At 43.6% G+C, this 19,870-nt stretch overlaps 1 protein-coding gene across 2 annotated transcripts in view; it reads right to left on the bottom strand.

Moving 5' to 3' along the window:
• Positions 1-19,870, bottom strand: part of LOC126162137 (uncharacterized) — a 51,743-nt gene that overhangs the window by 29,666 nt on the left and 2,207 nt on the right. Inside the window, exon 1 of one of the 2 annotated variants that reach the window (XM_049918432.1) lies at positions 9,929-10,034. The exons of the other annotated variant lie outside the window; for it this stretch is intronic. The gene's annotated coding sequence lies outside the window, so the exon portion shown is untranslated. Of the gene's footprint in view, positions 1-9,928; positions 10,035-19,870 lie in introns of those variants that run through there. 2 annotated transcript variants of the gene reach the window in all.

Genomic DNA, 19,870 nt, shown 5'->3' with positions numbered 1-19,870 from the left:
CAGCTGCAGCCTTCAGTATAGTGGTTAGCGAACTCACTGTACAGAAATAATTAAATTAAAACCAGCTGGAATACACAGACAGGATTCACACCTAAAAGATAGTTGCATCTAAATCTCATAGCAGCTCACATGTTATCAGAGTCTCATCAAAACACAGGGCTATAACCTAAGTGTCAATTACTGGCATAAATATTCCCTCGCCGGCAAACCGAGGGGAAGCTCAGCCTTAGTGCAAAACTCAGAGTCCCAAACCACTTCAGACACAAAATTACAAATTCTGCCAAACTGCTAGCAGAAATAAATCAGAGTCCTGACTAGTACTCAGTGAAACCACGCAAAATATTTCTAAGTGTTGCAACTGATGAACTGAAAAATCTCTACCTCCTAGATGTGTGCATCTGATTCGTCACTTAGGGCTGCACAGATGTTGCATCAACCAGGACGTACAGGACACTGTCGTTCTACAAAATGGTCACCGTCCTTGTAAAGCTTCAGACGACTCCTCCACGGAAAATCCTGAATCTACATCACTTAATGACGTCTTAGTTTCACCAGACTAATTCACAACTTTTAACACATAAATGGTATTTAAAATCTGATTGTACCATTATCTGTGAGATATAATGATAATTAAAACTGATATCTTACATTTAATTTTATATGTTATAGTTCACCCAAATTTAAAAATTAAACAACTGCAAAACTTCGTTTCAGTGCTTAGAAGCTGTTCATATTCTATGTGGCGTCAAATACTACAGCAAATATGAATATGGCACCACTTCCTTATTGGAATTCACAGTTATGATACCTGTAATAGTTTTCAAATTATGTGCAAAACTACGCACATTTTTAAAAAAATAAAAAATAATGAAATGTATAAATCTTACGAACGAGTTGCAAATGACAGACGCTGTGTGTAACAACGTCCACCAATGCATATTGCTCTACTGATTGTCCATGTGTCTTGTATCAGATTTTATATCGCTTTTCAATTACAAGTAAGTTACAACGCGTGTCTTGGTTAAATTGATTGTGTTATAAGACATGGAAGTATCTCAGCTGATGAACATCGCAGAGAGCAGTAACTTGAGTGCTTGGTCTCCTTTACACCTTAATAATATAAAAGTTATTGAAGTTTTGTTTGAGTTATGGTTACAGAATACTTCTAGGTACTGCGTCCTTTCAGATATATTGATAACAGCTTATGCATACATACTGGCAGAATCGTGTTGCTCCCCTCTTTAATTCGATATATCGTCCTTCAGTGTATCTACTATGTTTGCTCTGTGTTTCCACTAATGCGAGCAATACATAAAAATCTCTTTATGCGTACTAGTGGCGGAATTAATATAACGTCCGCTCCTTTACATTCGACGTTCCCACGTGGCTGGGTCGCTGCTGGACGGCCACAAGTCACGCAGAGAGCCGCTGCTCGCCGGTAGCCGAAGGACCCCTCCCAGGCCCGCCTTAGACGCGCCTTCGGCCGGCCCCCTCGCTGCGAAGCACACGCAGGTCAGAAGTCGCTTGCGACCAAATCCAGTCACCCATCCTCAAATACTAGTCCATCGTGTTACGTGGTGTACCGTTGAAGCTGACACACGCCTCTGGCACGTCGGCCCAACTTCCTTGTGTTACAAAATACCATCAGCCCGGCCGGCCGCTGTGATCGAATGGCTCTAGGCGCTTCGATCCGGAACCGCGCTGCTGCTACAATCTCAGGTTCGAATCCTGCCTCGGGCATGGGTGCCTGTGATGTCCTTAGGTTAGTTAGGTTTAAGTAGTTCTAGGGGACTGATGACCTCAGATGTTAAGTCCCATAGTGGTTAGAGCCATTTTTTTGAGCCATCAGCCTTGAATCATTAATAACTAAGAGACTAACAATGCGTAAGCAATGACTGTGGCGAAAACGGATAGCTCATATATGTACGTCTTTGTCACTCAGTATTTGTTTTGCCCTTGACGTCATTGTGCCAGTGTTGGTTCACGTGCGTAATTGTTACGAATTAGCTTCGTGTAAAGTTACAAATTGGTGTAGCGCGGGAACGCGCTTAGCTAGGAGACTGATTTGGGCAGAGCACTACTAGGACCCAAAGTGAGACAGTAAAAATATTCGAATGTAAGTGAAAATCGGTACGAAACTCTCTCCGTTCGAACAGGCCTCGTGAGGCCCAACGGCACCGACCGACCACCGTGTTGTCCTCTGCCGTTAGGCGCCACTGAACGCGGATAAGGAGGGGCATGTGGTCAGCACACCGCTCTCCCGGCCGTTGTCTACTTCTCAATCAAGTACCTCGTAAATTGGCTGTAAATACGCTCTGTATTACAGAAAACGCAAGTTAGGGGGAAGTACACGTCGAAAGGAATCCGAAAACCATACAATGAAGGCTTTCACGACCGGATGTTTCGGCTGCTGACAATTTTTCCGGGTTGTATGGCCGTGGTCCATGCAACTCTTCAATCCCTGACGTTTCGTCCAAGGCTCCTGGTTGTGCTGAGTCTTGGCGTCTGACGAGTCGGACGTCGAAGAGCGGCCTAAATACCGTGGAAAGTGAGCGTGGTCTGGATTTCACGTGATAGCAGAGATAAAACTTGTCAAAGATAAAATTTTTAGCTATCGATTCTGTAGGACGACAGTCCATATATCACTGAGTTTCATGGCTTCTTCTTTTGTGTCAGTATTATCCCCATGTTTACATATTTCGATAGCTTCTCTATATAGCAGTGGATAATAGTTAGTCATAGTGCATAAAACTTCAGTTTCCGGAAATGTCACTACGTGATGACCTGATTGAAGAGCATGTTCCGCCACGGCTGATTTGTCTGTTTTCCCTAGTCGGCTAAGATTTTTATGTTCCTTCAACCGTGTATTCATACTTCTCTTTGTAGAACCAATGTAAACCTTGCCGCACGTATACGGAATCTTATATACCCAACTTGCAGACAGAGGGGGACGTTTATCCTTAACGGAACGAAGTGCTTGGCCTATTTTCTTAGTTGGTCTGAAAATCGGTCGAACGTCATGTTTCCCTAGAATCTTGCCGATTTGGTCCGTTAATTTTTTCATGAAGAGTAGAGAAACCGCGTTCTACCATCGCTGTGTCCTATCGTTGTCCTTAGGCCTCCTCTTACTCGGTCGCAAAACTCTATTTATTTCCTTATTAGAGTACCCAACCTTCTCAAAAGCCTGCTTTTGATGTTTTAACTCGGTGTCCAGGTGTTCCTGGGTACAAATCCTTTTAGCTCTGTCCGATATACTTTTAATTACACATATTTTCTGTTGTTGATGATGATTAGAATCCTTATGCAAGTATCTGTCGGTATGTGTAACCTTGCGAAAGACTTTATGTTTCAAGCTGCCATCAGTCTGTCTCATGACAAAGACATCCAAGAAGGATATTGCATTGTCTTTCCCCATTTCCATGGTAAACTGGATTTTTTGATGTATACTATTTAAATAACAAAAGAATTCCTCTAAAGCTTTTTTGCCACGTGACCAAACAACATATCGATACCATCGACATGGTTTCTTACTCGATTTTTCCAGGGCTAATTGTTCCAATTTTTCCATATAAAAATTAACAATTGTAGGACTCAATGGGTTACCCATGGCCACACCATCAACCTGCTCATAAAACTCATCTTCCCACTGGAACTGACTAGAGGTAAGGCAGTGTCTGAAAAGAGTAGTCAAATCCGCTGGGAAAACATCCGCTATGTAAACCATAACTTCGTCAGGGATTGAAGAATTCCATGGACCACAGCCATACAACCGGAAAAAGTCTCAGCAGCTGGAATCCGAAAAGCCTAAAACGTCCAGTACTCGGCGAATGCGAGGTTTACGACAGCGTCGAAAGGGACGTGAGAAAACAGCACATAGCAATTAGGTAGCTGGTCCATCGGGAATAGAACGGCCACAGAGAGACCAAATTAGCGATTTACGTATTCTTGGGCCATTATACTGCTCTGTGTATCCATTGTGACTAGACAGATCGGTAATTATATTAGTTATTAATACCAGACATCTATTTTGATTTTATCTTGACGTTATCACGACAAAGCTACAGCGCAGACGCGAACCGCGCACACAGTAAAATTTTTAAGCGCATTTAGTCCTTATATCTGGCTTACTAAAGTACGTATCATTTACGACGGCAGCCGGTTTAGGTCCGTTCTGCGCATCTGACTTCACAAGACACCGTCAACCAATGAACAGAGAACGACGTTGCCAGAGCTCGACTGCACTGCAGAGCACGAACGAGTGTCTTCAGTTTTAGAAACGTTCAGTCATAAAGTAGTTGAACAAATGAAATGTCTTGATAGCAGACTTTCTTTTATAGAAAGTTTGGAAAAAGCATTCTTTATACCAATCGCTTCATATTCTATTAATTAATTAAACCAAACAAGCAATAAGCCTCCTAATTCAGCCGATAGCAAGGAAAGGTGTTTGTATCATTCTCACTAACCGCTTTTTCGCAATAAAGAACAGCGATAATTGTTTATTTCCTATTGTACTTCGACGAAACGTGAGTAATTCACAGTCATACCAACAGCGTTTGTCGGTATTTTGCGTTATATTTTAAACTGCTCCTCTGGGAGAACTGTTAAACAACGAGTTGCATTAGCGTAATGATTAAAGTGTATGGCTGCTGAGTTAGAGGTTCTCAGTTCAAACCTTGTTCGGTGCTTAATATTTTCTTTACTTAAAAACAATATCGAAGTGTCTTACTTCATGAATTTTATTCGTTTGAATGCAATTTTTTGAAATTTCTAGTGGCAACTAAAATCGACCATACGGAAAGTATATGCTGTGGACTTTTACCTTGCAAACTCTTCAAAATTTCGTGCAATGATTTACTACATTTAATGCTGCACAATAACTGCGTTGAACATCGAAACAAAGTTAAGTCATTTATGGGGGGAAGGTATCAGTCAAGAAGATGTGTAAAAATCAAATTTTTGGGCCAAATAGTTTTTGTGAAATCGAATGACAAAGTGTGTCAAAGCAGTCGAAACACCATGTGTCTGCACAGGCCAGCAGCGCAGTGATGACAAAATCGCGCACAGCGCGGAATGCGGGGAGCACGTCTCTGTAGCACCGAAAGGGTTAATGCGGCCGTGGTGGCTTTACTTCATAAACAGCGCGCTCACCCAAAAACATAAATTTGCGAACTATACTATACTATGGCGCTGCTTCTCTTGGTGCGTACAACTGGCAATGCAGCAATCTCCCGCGTCTGGGCGGGCATGCGCAAACCGCCAAGATAAAAGAATTGAACTATAGACTGTGGAACTCTGTCTTCTTTTTGGTAAGCACACACTAACTTTGTTCTGCCTCCGTAACCAACAGCCGGCCGAAGTGGCCGTGCGGTTATAGACGCTGCAGTCTGGAACCGCGAGGCCGCTATGGTCACACGTTCGAATCCTGCCTTGGGCATGGATGTGTGTGATGTCCTTAGGTTAGCTAGGTTTAACTAGTTCTAAGTTCTAGGGGACTAATAACCTCAGAAGTTGAGTCCCATAGTGCTCAGAGCCATTTGAACCGTAACCAACAATGCCTGCCCAAACGTTCACAGAAAATCTGTGTTGATGACGTGATTGCACAATTGCGTGCGGATTCTCGTCAGCCCACACATGTTGATTGTGAAAATTTACAATTTGAACACTTTAGAATGAAGCCTAATCCGTAAAGAGAACATTTGTACTGAAATGAGGATTGACACATTGTTGGATGAACCATTCTCAGAAGTGTACCCGTGGAGGCCAATCAGCTGCTGATAGTGCCTGCACACGCTGTACATTGTACGGAAACAACTGGTTCTCCCGTAGCACTCTCCGTACAGTGACGTTGTCAACGTTAACTTGTACAGCAGCAACTTCTCTGACGCTGACATTAGGGTTATCGTCAACTGCACGAAGAATTGCCTCGTCCATTGCAGGTGTCCTCGTCGTTCTAGGTCTTCCCCAGTCGCGAGTCATAGGCTGGAATGTTCCGTGCTCCCCAAGATGCCGATCAATTGCTTCGAACGTCTTCCTGTCTGGACATCTTCGTTCTGGAAATCTGTCTCGATACAAACGTACCGTGCCACAGCTATTGCCCCGTGCTAATCCATACATCAAATGGGCATCTGCCAACTCCGTATTTGTAAACATTGCACTGACTGCAAAACCACGTTCGTGATGAACACTAACCTGTTGATGCTACGTACTGATGTGCTTGATGCTAGTACTGTCGAGCAATGAGTCGCATGTCAACACAAGCACGGAAGTCAACATTACCTTCCTTCAATTGGGCCAACTGGCGGTGAATCGAGGAAGTACAGTACACACTAACGAAACTAAAATGAGCTCTAACATGGAAGTTAAGCGTTTCCGCACACATGTCCACATAAGATCTTTTCTTTATTTGTGTGCAAGGAATGTTTCCTGAAAGTTTGGCCGTACCTTTTTGTAACACCCTGTAGTTCAGGGTATACGGCATTATAAACATTGAGATGCGTGGAAACCTAGCAATTGCTTGAAGCGGAGCACAAATTACCCAGACCATACTCATCCAGTGCTTGATAATGAGAGCACATACCGACTTGTAACAAACTTTAAACATCATTTGAAACCTTTTTTAAACTTCTTCCTTCCTTATATGTTTAACGTCAAGTATTTAGCATATTAACTCATTTGTAAGGTAATTAGAAGTCTGAAGCTCTTTTATGTATGGGAGTTCGATTCTTTAAAGAATCTGGGTTTTACTGGTTATCACCTATTAGATGTACAGAAAGATCCAGTTTTCCAGCAACAATGCTTCTAAAATTCTCGTCCAAACGTTTCTTGAGAATATCTGACTTTGATGCGGTCTTTATGCGAAAATATGAGGATTTAGTCTGTGTGTCTGGATATTACAAACGATAAGCCTGTCTTAAAATGGATTGCAATAAATACCTAGGATTACTTGGGAATCGATGCAAAAAAAAAGTGGGTCAGAATTCAATTGTCTCCCCTGACTTATTTGGTTGCGAGTAGTGAATCATTGAAGGTGATGGTATAACAAGTCTTTACAATGACAACAATTCACTGGCTGCACTTTTGTTGCAGAACGTCATGTACTTATACACGAGTTTCCACAAGCCAACTCTGAAATCTTCTGTTCCAGCAGGTTGCAACGACTATTCGTTGCGAAGTCCTGGTAGTTACAGTATTAGTGAGCGCACATTTTTTAGCAGTCTGGCAACGGGAATATCTTTGGAATAACAATTTATGTAACGCTTTTGGCTGGTTCTTCAGCTGTTTCGTAGGCTACATTAATGTGATACATCTGCGTTTGTGTGTGTGTGTGTGTGTGTGTGTGTGTGTGTGTGTGTGTGTGTGTGCGTCGGACTTGGTATTCAGGTAGTTGCACAAAGTTTTTTACTCCCTTCGTCTGCCACCGAAGCCCGGTTGATACCAGCTACTACGTGGACCGCAAAAACGGTAGGTTTACAGTTGAAACTGTCTTCATAGCGTATTCACAATGTGGTCATTTCTAAACACACTGCCTGAAAAAATTCTCAACATAAAAAATTTAAAAAAAAATAAAAATATAAGTGATTAACACTGCAAGATCACAAGCTAATGTAAGCACGAGATAGGCCACTGAAGATATGAAATGCTGGTAATTAATAGCCGGTTTAACCACCAGAATGTTGAATGCAAGCAATCAAATGTATACGAATTGTGATGTACAGGTGCCGGATGTCACTTTGTACGATGGTGATCGCTAGTGTTACACATGGTCGGTCAGTACAGGGACAGTCAGAGTTCTTTGTGGATGAAGCTGGAGAAGTGGTCCAATGACGTCGCACATGCGCTCGATTGGAGACGGATCTATTGATGCAGCAGGCCATGGCAACATTTCGATACTCTGTAGTGCACTTTTGGTTACAAGAAGAGGTATGTGGACAAGCGTTATCCTGCTGGAAAACACCCTTGGAATGGTATTCACAAATGGCAGCACAACAGATCGAATAATCAGACAGAAGTACAATTTTGCAATCAGCGTGTGTGGGATAACCACGAGAGTGCTTCTGGTGTCGTACGAAATGTCACCCCAGAACATAACCCCAGGTGTAGATCCAGGGTTGTTGCAGGACCTGAACTGGCCTCCTCCTAATCAATACACGCCCATCGCTGGCACCCAGACAACCAGCTTTCATCGGAAAAAACAACAGACTTCCACTCTGCCCGCTAATAAACTCTCGATTGACACCTCTGAAGTCGCAAATGACGATGGTTTAGGGTCAGTGGAATGCACGCTACTGGGCGTCTGGCTCGAAATGTTCTTGAAGTAGCTGATTTGTAACAGTTCGTTGTGACCCTCTGATGCCAACTGCTGCTCAATTTGCTGCTCCAGATGCAGTGCTATGTGTCACAATCACACACAGAACACGGTGGGCTTCCTTCTCGGTAGTGCCACGTGGCAGTCCGAAGTCCAGTCTTGTTGCGACTGTACGTTCTTGTATTAAAAATGAAGAAATTCCTCCAGCTGTATTTAAGGTGTCGATTTTATTTTGGCAACTAGTTTCAACGTTGTAACAACGTCATCTTCAGGCCCATACAATTGTTGACGTCAACTGCGTGCAGCTGACGTAAACAAGTGTTTGGGCCATGGTGAGATACGGATGTGCTCCCATGTGCTTGGGAGCACATCCGTATCTCACCACTGACTTCTAGTATCAGCTCCACGCAGTTGACGTCAACAAGTGTATGGGCCTGAAGATGACGTTGTTACAAGGTTGAAACTAGTTGCCAAAATAAAATAGACACGTTAAGCATCTGGAGGAATTTCTTCGTTTTTAATATAAATTTCTACCAGCTGACGCCCCACTGTCCTCCATTTCAACTATGGATGTACGTACATTCTTTTGGCCACTCTGTTAGCAGTCAAGTACACTGGCCACATGCCTGTTAGTCTCCCTGCAGTGTCACAGAAGGAATTTCCTGCTTCTCGTAGTAAGGTGTTGATAGTGATGTCTTTGTCCCTTAAAGACGTTCTTGGCTAATAGCGACTCACCACGTCCAATCTCAAAAATAAGTAACGCTTACGACCATCACAGCGCGTATTTAAAGCCAACTTGAATTGCATCCTCATAGCCGCGCGGGATTAGCCGAGCGGTCTCAGGCGCTGCAAAAAAAAGGTTCAAATGGCTCTGATCACTATGGGACTTAACTTCTGAGGTCAAAAAAATGGTTCAAATGGCTCTGAGCACTATGGGACTTAACTTCTGAGGTCATAAGTCCCCTATAGCTTAGAAGTACTTAAACCTAACTAACCTAAGGACATCACACACATACATGCCCTAGGCAGGATTCGAACCTGCGACAGTAGCGGTCGCTCGGTTCCAGACTATAGCGCCTAGAACCGCTCGGCCACCGAGGCGGCGTAAGGCGCTGCAGTCATGGACTGTGTGGCTGGTCCCGGCGGAGGTTCGAGTTCTCCTTCGGGCATTGGTGTGTGTGGCTGTCCGTAGGATAATTTAGGTTAAGTAGTGTGTAAGCTTAGGGACTGATGACCTTAGCAGTTAAGTCCCATAAGATTTCACACACATTTGAACATTTTGCATCCTCATAGAATTGCTACTAGCGGCACTCTTACGCGACTGGCACGAAATTTGAACAGACAGACATACTCTTTCAGATGTAGAAACACACCTACCAACTTTCGTTTACGTCGCTCAGCTCTTTACTGGTGTTGTGATTTTTTTTCCGTCAGAATACATTAGATTTCGGCATTCCTGAATGTTTTATGTGGTCCGTGGCTGCGTTCAGACAGAACTAAAGTTTTACACATACTGCAAAAGACAAAATCAAAGATCTAGTACCCCACTGTTTACCGAAACATATATCAGATGCTCTTCTAGAGACACTTCGTTGAAGTCGGCAGTAAAAAAAAAATACTAACCTCTGAAAATAAAGTCGAACTACAGGAAGAATGCGGAGCGTCTTGCTTTACTGCTTTCGCCGAACAGCAGACGCGCACTGCGGGGTCAATCCCGTTTTCAGCCACTAACAAAGGCTCTTTGTCTTATACTAAAGAGCCGAGCAGCGTTATCAGCCTGAGCACTGTGTACCCTCTGACAGTTGCCGGCGTGCTCTTGTCTCCGCTGAACCCCGGAAGATTTACTGTAAGACAGCGGCACCGTTCTAAGCAAACGAAACAGAGGCGGAAGGCTCAATAATCTTTAGTAACGCACATTAGTTTCCTGGAAACAGAAAGCTGTGACGCAATCTGCCTAAATTCACCACTTCATTAACTAAAAGTGTAAATGCAAACAGACTCAGCACGTAGCCTGGTGGATACTGGCTTAGCCCCGGAAGGTGATTTAAAGACGCCGACTCAAGCTGGAAGGGCTGGCGACGCGTCTGCTCTTTCGTAACGAAATAGACTGTACACGTCTGGCACTCAAGTGTACAATGTACAATGTGTCATACAACAAGCTGAGTATAAAACTTGACAACAGACCTGATTCTGACGTCAGTATTTCGACAAATTTCATGCTTTCCCCCATCTTTCCCTTTCTTGCGCTAATGCTAATCTCATCTTTACGTAACTGTAACAACCAATTCCTTCTATAATTTGTTTTGCACATTCCAAATCATTCCAATTTCTTGTATTGACGTCTGATGTTCCACTTCTCATTTCCAAACAACATTGTGCCCCAAACGAACTCTTTGAAGAACTTCTTCCTCAGCTCCATCTCAATACCTCTTAAGAGCAGCATCTGTTTTGTTGGGAAAACTGTTATTTACTTTTGCCAGTCCGGTCTTTATATCTTCAATGCTTCGCCCATCTTTTGTGATCCTGCTTTCCAGACAGGAGAACTATTTCCCTAGTTCCACTACTGCATCGTTCCTAAATTTGATGCTAAGCGAGTTGTTATTCTTCTTTCTGCTACTCGTCACCATTGGTTTTGATGCTCTAACAGTAACCGTGCTCGTACATTAAAACATGGTCATATTCAGCCTTGGCCAGAAGTGAAAAAGAAAACAAAGTACTAAACAAAATTACATGTTTCAAGAACTCGCATTTCTTCACCTTCTTCAGTTCAATACCGTTAAAATAGAAAGAGCCTAACGATTAATAATCGAGTCGAAAAGCGCATCAGAAACTTAAATTTGTGCAGGGAAATATGTCTCAAAACTCCAACAGCCTAACGAGACGCGCTGTTTACAAATGAGTAGGAGAAAATCTCAGTCCAGCTACATAAAACAACAAAACACGTTCGGTATACAAATACGAACCAGCGACAGCTCTGGACAAGCCACACTGGACTCGCATTCGGGAGGACGACGGTTCAATCCCGTCTGCAGCCATCCTGATTTAGGTTTTCCGTGATTTCCCTAAATCGTTTCAGGCAAATGCCGGGATGATTCCTTTGAAAGGGCACGGCCGATTTCCTTCCCAGTCCTTCCCTAACCCGAGCTTGCGCTCCGTCTCTAATGACTTCGTTGTCGACGGGACGTTAAACACTAACCACCACATCTGGACAAGCCAAGTACAGCAATGATGGCATGGTGTAGTAATTTAGACCTGTGGCTCATCTCTGTTGGAAGCCACAAGACCCACACAATGCAAAATAAGAGGAAAAGAAAAGGAAACAACCCACTGTGGGTTCCACAACTATGGTGAAGCGTCCATGCCTGTTAAAGGAAGGAAAGCAATAATTTTGTACTTGCAAAAAGGTGGACTCATCCTTAACCCATTGTGATTAAAAACATATATGAATCTGTGTTACAATAGCATTATTTTTGTCGTTATTAGTATCAAACTGTCACGGTCTCTCTTACAGTAATACATTTCGTCAGTCAACATCAGAGATGCGTCAACTAGGTGTGCATATCATATTGCAAGTGCAGTTGACGCCAGAGCCGACGAATCAGTTGTTAAATCAACACATACTTTGTTCTGCACGTTCGTGTTTTCGCAGCCCAATGACTGTTCCATTAAATTTCGGGAGTGTACAGGAATTTATTCAGATACACGCCCGAAGTTTAATGGATCAATCTTTGTCTTGACCGCCAGTTTGTTTCCACTGCGCAGTAGAATTAATTATGGTTACGTGTATTAAGTGTCCTTTGCAAGTTTATAAACAAGGAACCGCATCAAAGGAGGTAACAGAACACAGCAGAAGAAGACAGCCATTTCATATGAACAAAGTGAGTGATCAATTTTAAAAACTTATGTGAACAGCAAACCAACAAATGAACATAACATTCCGTCGCTAGCTGTGCGGTCTTAGGAGCCTTGTCACGGTTCACGCGGCTCCCCCCCCCCCCCCTCGGAGGTTCGAGTCCTCCCTCGGGCATGGGTGTGTGTGTGTGTGTTGTCCTTAGCGTAAGTTAGTTTAAGTTCGATTAAGTAGTATGTAAGCTTAGGGACCGATGACCTGAGCAGTTTGGTACCACAGGATCTTACCACAAATTTCCAAGTTTTCCATTGTGTCGCATTAGGCTATCCTTCTCTTTGGCTGCAGGATGGCCAGCACATTTCAAGACAGCGAAGAAAAACTTCAGCATTTACTTCTAACTTTGTTAAAGATTTTTGGTATTGTCACTGTAGTCGGAAGATGAGGGTTGAACCTCGAGACATGTCGATTTATTAAATAATTTAAGCAAGTCAACAACATTTGTCACTGATGGTGTTCTGAAACACCTATCTAATTTATAAAACGGTCACGGTATTTTAACTGTCATTATCACCTTAAAACAACGATTACACTATTTTTGTCGAAACACGTTTTAAAAATTTGGTACCATCATCAGTAGTACACTACTGGCCATTATAATTGCTGCACCACGAAGAAATGCAAATGATAAACGGTTATTCATTGGAAAAATATATTATACTAGAACTGACGTGTGATTACATTTTCACGCAATTTGGGTGCATAGATCCTGAGAAATCAGTACCCAGAACAATCACCTCTGGCCGTAGTAATGGCCTTGATACGCCTGGGCATTGAGTCAAACAGAGCTTGGATGGCGTGTACAGGTACAGTGGCCCATGCAGCTTCAACACGATACCACAGTTCATCAAGACTAGTGACTGGCGTATTGTGACGAGACAGTTGCTCGGCCACCGTTGACAAGACGTTTTCAATCGGTGAGAGATCTGGAGAATGTGGTGGCCAGGGCAGCGGTCGAACATTTTCTGTATCCAAAAAGGCCTCTACAGGACCTGCAACATGCGGTCGTGCATTTTCCTGCTGAAATGTAGGGTTTCGCAGTGATCGAATGAACGGTAGAGCCACGGGTCGTAACACATCTGAAATGTAACGTCCAATGTTCAAAGTGTCGTCAATGCGAGCAAGAGGTGACCGAGATGTGTAACCAATGACACCCCATACCATCACGCCGGGTGATACGCCAGTATGGCGATGACGAATACACGCTTCCAATGTGCGTTCACAGCGATTCATCAAAAAAATTACATTTTGCCATTCGTGCACCCAGGTTCGTCGTTAAGTACACCATCTCAGGCGCTCCTGTCTGTGATGCAGCGTCAAGGGTAACCGCAGCCATGGTCTACGTGCTGATAGTTCATGCTGCTGCAAACGTCGTCGAACTGTTCGTGCAGATGGTTGTTGTTTTGCAAACGTCCCCATCTGTTGACCCAGGGATCGAGACGTGGCTGCAAGATCCGTTACAGCCATGCGGATAAGATGCCTGCCTTCTCGACTGCTAGACATACGAGGCCGTTGGGATCCATCCGGCGTTCCGTATTACCCTCCTGAACCCACCGATTCCATATTCTGCTAACAGTCATTGGATCTCGACCAACGCGAGCAGCAATGTCGCGATACGATAAACTGCAATCGCGATAGGCTACAATCCGACCTTTATCAAAGTCGGAAACGTGATGGTACGCATTTTTCCTCCTTACATGAAGCGTCTCAAAAACGTTTCACCAGGCAACGCCGGTCAACTGCTGTTTGTGTATGAGGAATCTGTTTGAAACTTTCCTCACGTCAGCACGTTGTAAGTGTCGCCACCGGTGCCAACCTTGTGTGAATGCTCTGAACGGCTAATCATTTGTATATCACAGCATCTTCGTCCTGTCAGTTAAATTCCGCGTCTGTAGCACGTCACCTTCGTGGTGTAGCAATTTTAATGGCCAGTAGTGTATATTCTCTACATTTTTAAGTATTGGAATATTATCTTTTCTACTAAACAAAGTTACAGGTTAATGAGAAGTTGGTCTTATAATAGGGGAGGGTGTTGAACATAGAGGATAGTGTAGCTACGAGCACATGAAGTTTTTCGTCTGTATTGCAACCTAGTGATTGATTTCTGAATCACATGATGGAACGTGCACTAGAACGGCCAAAGCTGCTGCCGCCATTTTATTCAGTTTTTGTTGTTGTCAGACATGAGGTTGTGTTTTGTGCAGCATTTGTAAATATTTCGAGTTATATACATTTAATACAAGGCCTATTAACGCTAATATGACCACCGCCTATGTTCGACGTCAACGTGCAGTAACCACACACAGACGACATTTGGCAGCACTAGCAGTGGAGGGTATACAGAGGTGTCAGGAAGGATGCGGATGACAGTGTCTCATTGTCGTAACACGGAAACGTAGCGATGTACGAGGTGTGTTTTCTAAGTAAGTACCGTTTTGAAATTTAAAAAAAGACGTGCTAAGATATCTCAATAATTTTATTTTTACATGAGAGGCTGTACCATAATCTACGCACTGACGCCATTTAAGTCTGATTCTTCCTTGTTTACGTTGTGTACTGACTGTTTAAGATGCCTCCGATAATGGTGAGTCCCGCCGACTGTGAAGTACGGGCTGTTATCAGATTTCTTAGTGCTAAAAGCCTAAAAGCGATCGGTATTCATCGTGAGATCTGTGCAGTTTACGGAGAAAACATTATGAATGACGGAATGGTAAGAAAGTGGGTGAGAGCATTTAAAGATGGCCGCACAAGTGTGCCTGATAAACAACGAAATGGGCGTCCTTCGGTCGTTAATGGAGGTTTGCTGCAGGAAGTGGACAATAAGGTGAGAGTAAACAGATGCTTTACGATTTCGTCCTTGCGGGATGACTTTCCTAATGTTTCTCGTAGTGTTTTGTGTGGCATTGTGACTGAACACTTGAATTAGCGAAAATAGTGCGCGCGTTGGTTACCAAAAATGTTGACGGATGTGCGAAAAACCAAACGTTTAGACAGTGCACTGACTTTCCTTTAGCGGTACCACAACGACGGTGATGATTTCTTAAGCCAAACTGTTACGGGCGATGAAACATGGGTGGCCTACGTCACACCAGGATCAAAGCAACAGTCCATGGAACTTGAGCAAGGGCATCGTTTTGCTGCAAGACAATGCCCGTCCGCATCTGGCGAATCAGACCAAAGATCTCATCACATCGTTTCGATGGGAAACTCTAGATCATCCTCCATACAGCCGCTATCTTGCGCCCAGTGACTACCATCTGTTCCTGCACTTGAAGAAACACCTTGGCGGTGGTTTACAAGTCAGGCGGCAGACATCTATGAGGAGAGTATTCAAAAACTGGTACAACGTTATGACAAGTGCCTCAATATTGAGGGAAATTATGTAGAAAAGTACTTTAAGGTACAAGATTTCATGTAAAAATAAAATTATTGAGATATCTTAGCACGTCTTTTTTTTAAATTTCAAAACGGTACGTACTTAAAAAACACGCCTCGTATCTAATCTCCAAAAGGGCATGATCATTGACTTTCGGGCCAATGGTGGAAGCATTTCCGAAACGGCTAAATCTATAAACTGTTCGCGTCCCGCCATGGTTACAATATGCCGTACATGGAAAATTGGCGCCGTCCAAAACTGGAGCCAACGCAGCCGTGGTGCACCACGGGCCATAGACGACAGGTGTGAACTAGGGCTGGAGAGATGTGTGACGGCGAACAGACATGCAACTGTTCAGCAACTGAGTGGCCTTTTCAGATGAATCAAGTTTTATGCTCCACGGGTGGAAAGCAAATCCCTACAACAACCCTTGGAAGGGTCCTAGCCGGCGGAGGGAATGCTATAATCAGGGGAATGCTTTTGTCACATTCCCTGGGTGATCTCGTCACTCTGGAAGGTACAGTTGATCGACACTAGTATGCATCTATCCTTGGTGACCATTTCCAATCTACATGCAGTTTGCTCTTCCTCGGCACGGTGACACCCACGAGCGGGACAACGCCAGGACCTGGATGAATTTACCTTACTACCCTGGCCACCAAACACCGCGGATTTAAACCTAATCGAGATTCTCTGGGTCCACATCCATCAGACTGTTCGCACCATTGATCCGCAACCGAGAGACGTAGCGCAGCTGACCACGACATTGGAGTCTGCATCGCTGCATATTCGGCCGCGCGGGGTAGCCGCGCGGTCTTGGGCGTCTTGCCACGGTCCGCGCGACTCCCCCCGTCGGAGATTCGAGTCCTCCCTCGGGCATGGGTGTGTGTGTTGTCCTTAGCGTAAGTTAAAGTTAGGTTAAGTAGAGTATAAGCTTAGGGACCGATGACCTCAGCAGTTTGGTCCCATAGGAACTTACCAAATTCCAATTACCGCTCCACATTCCAGTTAGTGCCTTCCAGAACCTCACCAGCTCTCTTCCTTTTATACGTCGCAATGGTCCGCTCTGCAAAAGTTGGCTATTCAGGATGTTTACAGGTGGTGACACTAACGTGACTGGCCAGTGTACGAGGGTCACTCTAAAAGAAATGCACACTATTACCGTCGGGTGTGGCCATGCGGTTCTAGGCGCTTCAGTCTGGAACCACGTGACCGCTACGGTCGCAGGTTCGAATCCTGCCTCGGGCATCGATGTCTGTCATGTCCTTGGGTTAGTTACGTTTAATTAGTTCTAAGTTCTAGGCGACTGATGACCTCAGAAGTTAAGTCGCATAGTGCTCAGAGCCACTATTTTTGTAAAAATACAGTTTTCATTCTGCATGTGTAAAAGTTTCACAGTGTGTAGATACATCCTTCCCGCTTGTTTTCAAACTTAGTTCAACCTATTCCCGTGAGTGGCGCTGTCACAACATGTCTTCAAGATCGCTGCTACACTTGACGTTCGTCAGAAGCAACGTGCTGTCATACAATTCCTGTGTTGTGAAAACGAGACAGTGGGAAACATCCACAAGAGGTTGAAAAAGGTGTATGGAGATGCTGCAGTACAGTTATGCGGTGGGCAAGCAGGTTACGTGATGAAAGCGGGCACGGCAATATTGAGGATTATCCTCGCAGTGGCAGGCCTCGTACTGCACACACTCCAGACAATGTGCAGAGAGTTAACGAATTGGTGGCTGCTGAGAGACGCATCACAGTGAACGAATTGTCACGCTACGTAGGGATAGGGGAAGGAAGTGTTTGCCGAGTACTGAAAGTGTTGGCGTTAGAAAAGGTTTGTACAAGGTGGGTTCCCAGGATGTTGACAGTAGCTCACAAAGAAATCAGAAAAACGGTATGCAGCGAACTTTTGGAACAGTACGAGAATGGTGGAGAGGACTTTCTTGGAAGAATTGTGATAGGTGATGAAACATGGCTCCATCATTTTCCACCAGAGGCATGAATAGAGTGGCATCAACCAAGAAAAAAAAATTCAAAACCACACCTTCTGCTGGAAAAGTTACGACTACGGTGTTTTTCGATTCCGAAGGACTCTTGCTTGTGGACTTCATGCCAAGTGGAACCACCATAAATTCTTATGCATATTTGACGACACTGAAGGAACTTGAAGCTCGACTGAGTCGTGTTCGACAACATCGGCAGAGGCAGGATGTTTTGCTGTTGCACGACAATGCACGGCACTTGTCAGTCAAAAGACCATGAAAGTGATCACAAAACTCGGATGACAACACTGAAACACCTGCCTTACAGTCCTGACCTGGCTCCATGTGACTATCATGTCTTTGGGAAACTGAAAGACTCTCTCCGTGGAACAAGGTTTGAAGATGATGACTCCCTTGTGCACGCTGCCAAACAGTGGATTCAACAGGTTGGTCCAGAATTTTTTACCGTGCGGGTATACAGGCGCTGGTTCCAAGATGGCGTAAGGCAGTTGAGAGGGAAGGAAATTACGTGGAGAAATGAAAATATTGTTCCTGAAGGATGTATCTACATGCTGTAAAACTTTCAAACATGTAGAATAAAAGATGAATTTAAAAAAATAGTGTGCATTTATTTTGGAGTGACCTTCGTATAATCTCTGATTGCGGGTTCGACTCCAGTTGGCCATTTGCAACCCCAGAATTCGTCTTGACGAGGCCTCAGAGAAGTCATTAAACTAACGTTGCCCAAAGATCCCGAAACGTAAGCCAACAAACATTGTTTCCCTACACACAGTGTGAAAATAACTATTTAAATAACAAAATTAGCTCTCTACGGGCAATAGTTCAAAGAGGAACTGAAGAAGACAGTCAAACATAAATTTTAGAGTCCGACAGCCATTATATTTAGTAATCAGTTAACTCGTAAGATTGGCGTGGACAACTCAGGGCATAGGGCGGTACGATATATGCAAGAATAAATGCGAGTACTGTATACATAAAACTAAATCGCAATTACTCTGTTCTCATCCAAATAAATTAAGAATTTAATAAATACCCACAATAGAAAACGCTCTCACAGTGTTTATAAGATCTCAAGTAAGTTATTAAAATCCTGTTTTCACACACATAATAGATCCAGTCACATACGAAATTCATCACTATCACAGGGTGCATTTCCCAGACAGGCTGAAAGATGCTGTTGTCAGACCTATTTACAAAAATGGTTCAAATGGCTCTGAGCACTATGGGACTCAACATCTTAGGTCATAAGTCCCCTAGAACTTAGAACTACTTAAACCTAACTAACCTAAGGACATCACACACACCCATGCCCGAGGCAGGATTCGAACGTGCGACCGTAGCAGTCCCGCGGTTGCGGACTGCAGCGCCAGAACCGCTAGACCACCGCGACCTATTTACAAGAAAGGTACTTAGACATGTACTACGAATCACCGACCAGTCTCATTGCTTACCTTAATTTCTAACGTAATAGAATAGATTATGCACACAAGGCCAAAAACACAGCGATGTCTAAATAAAACAGTCGTCAGTCCGAATTTGAATTTCAAAAGAGTCTGCCATTTTTCACTTTGCTAATCAGGCAATACAAAATTTGAACGACAGAATATTGCTGGTTATTATTTCCTCTTAATTGTTGAATGTATTTTATTGTGTATTTCAGAGTATTCGCCCAGAGAGCTCAAACATTATGGTACGAGACATCTTGATGCTAACTAACTTCCACCCTGTCTAAAACAATGTATAATGTGACGTTAGGAAACTCAAGAAGTGTACACAACGTACCATGAGCTTCAGGATAAGAAGTCACCATTACAGGAGTACCAAAGGGCTCGATATTGAATCTGCCCTTGTTCTCGTTTCCTGTAGATGACTTTCGATCATATATCCTCGAAGCAGGATTCATGCTCTTTGTTGACGAGTAAGTATGATATAGTAAAGACTAATGGAGAAACTTCAACAGATGAAAATGTGATTAATATGTTGCTGACAATTAATAACTGGCTCCATGCACACAGGATAGCACTGAACGTAGGTAAAACACAAAAATGTTGAAATGTGTTTGAAATCTTATGGGACTTAACTGCTTAGGTCATCAGTCCCTAAGCTTACACACTACTTAACCTAAATTATCCTAAGGACAAACACACACACCCATGCCCGAGGGTGGACTCGAACCTCCGCCTGGACCAGCCGCAAAACACAATGTATGTAATACTGTGCGCACGAGACCTGAGTACACTGTTAAAAATAATACGTAAGGAAAATCAATTAATGGAACACAA

This window comes from Schistocerca cancellata, chromosome 2, assembly GCF_023864275.1.
Source record: "Schistocerca cancellata isolate TAMUIC-IGC-003103 chromosome 2, iqSchCanc2.1, whole genome shotgun sequence".
Classification (NCBI taxonomy): Eukaryota; Metazoa; Arthropoda; class Insecta; order Orthoptera; family Acrididae; genus Schistocerca; species Schistocerca cancellata.
This window is presented reverse-complemented; position numbering and strand designations above follow the sequence as displayed.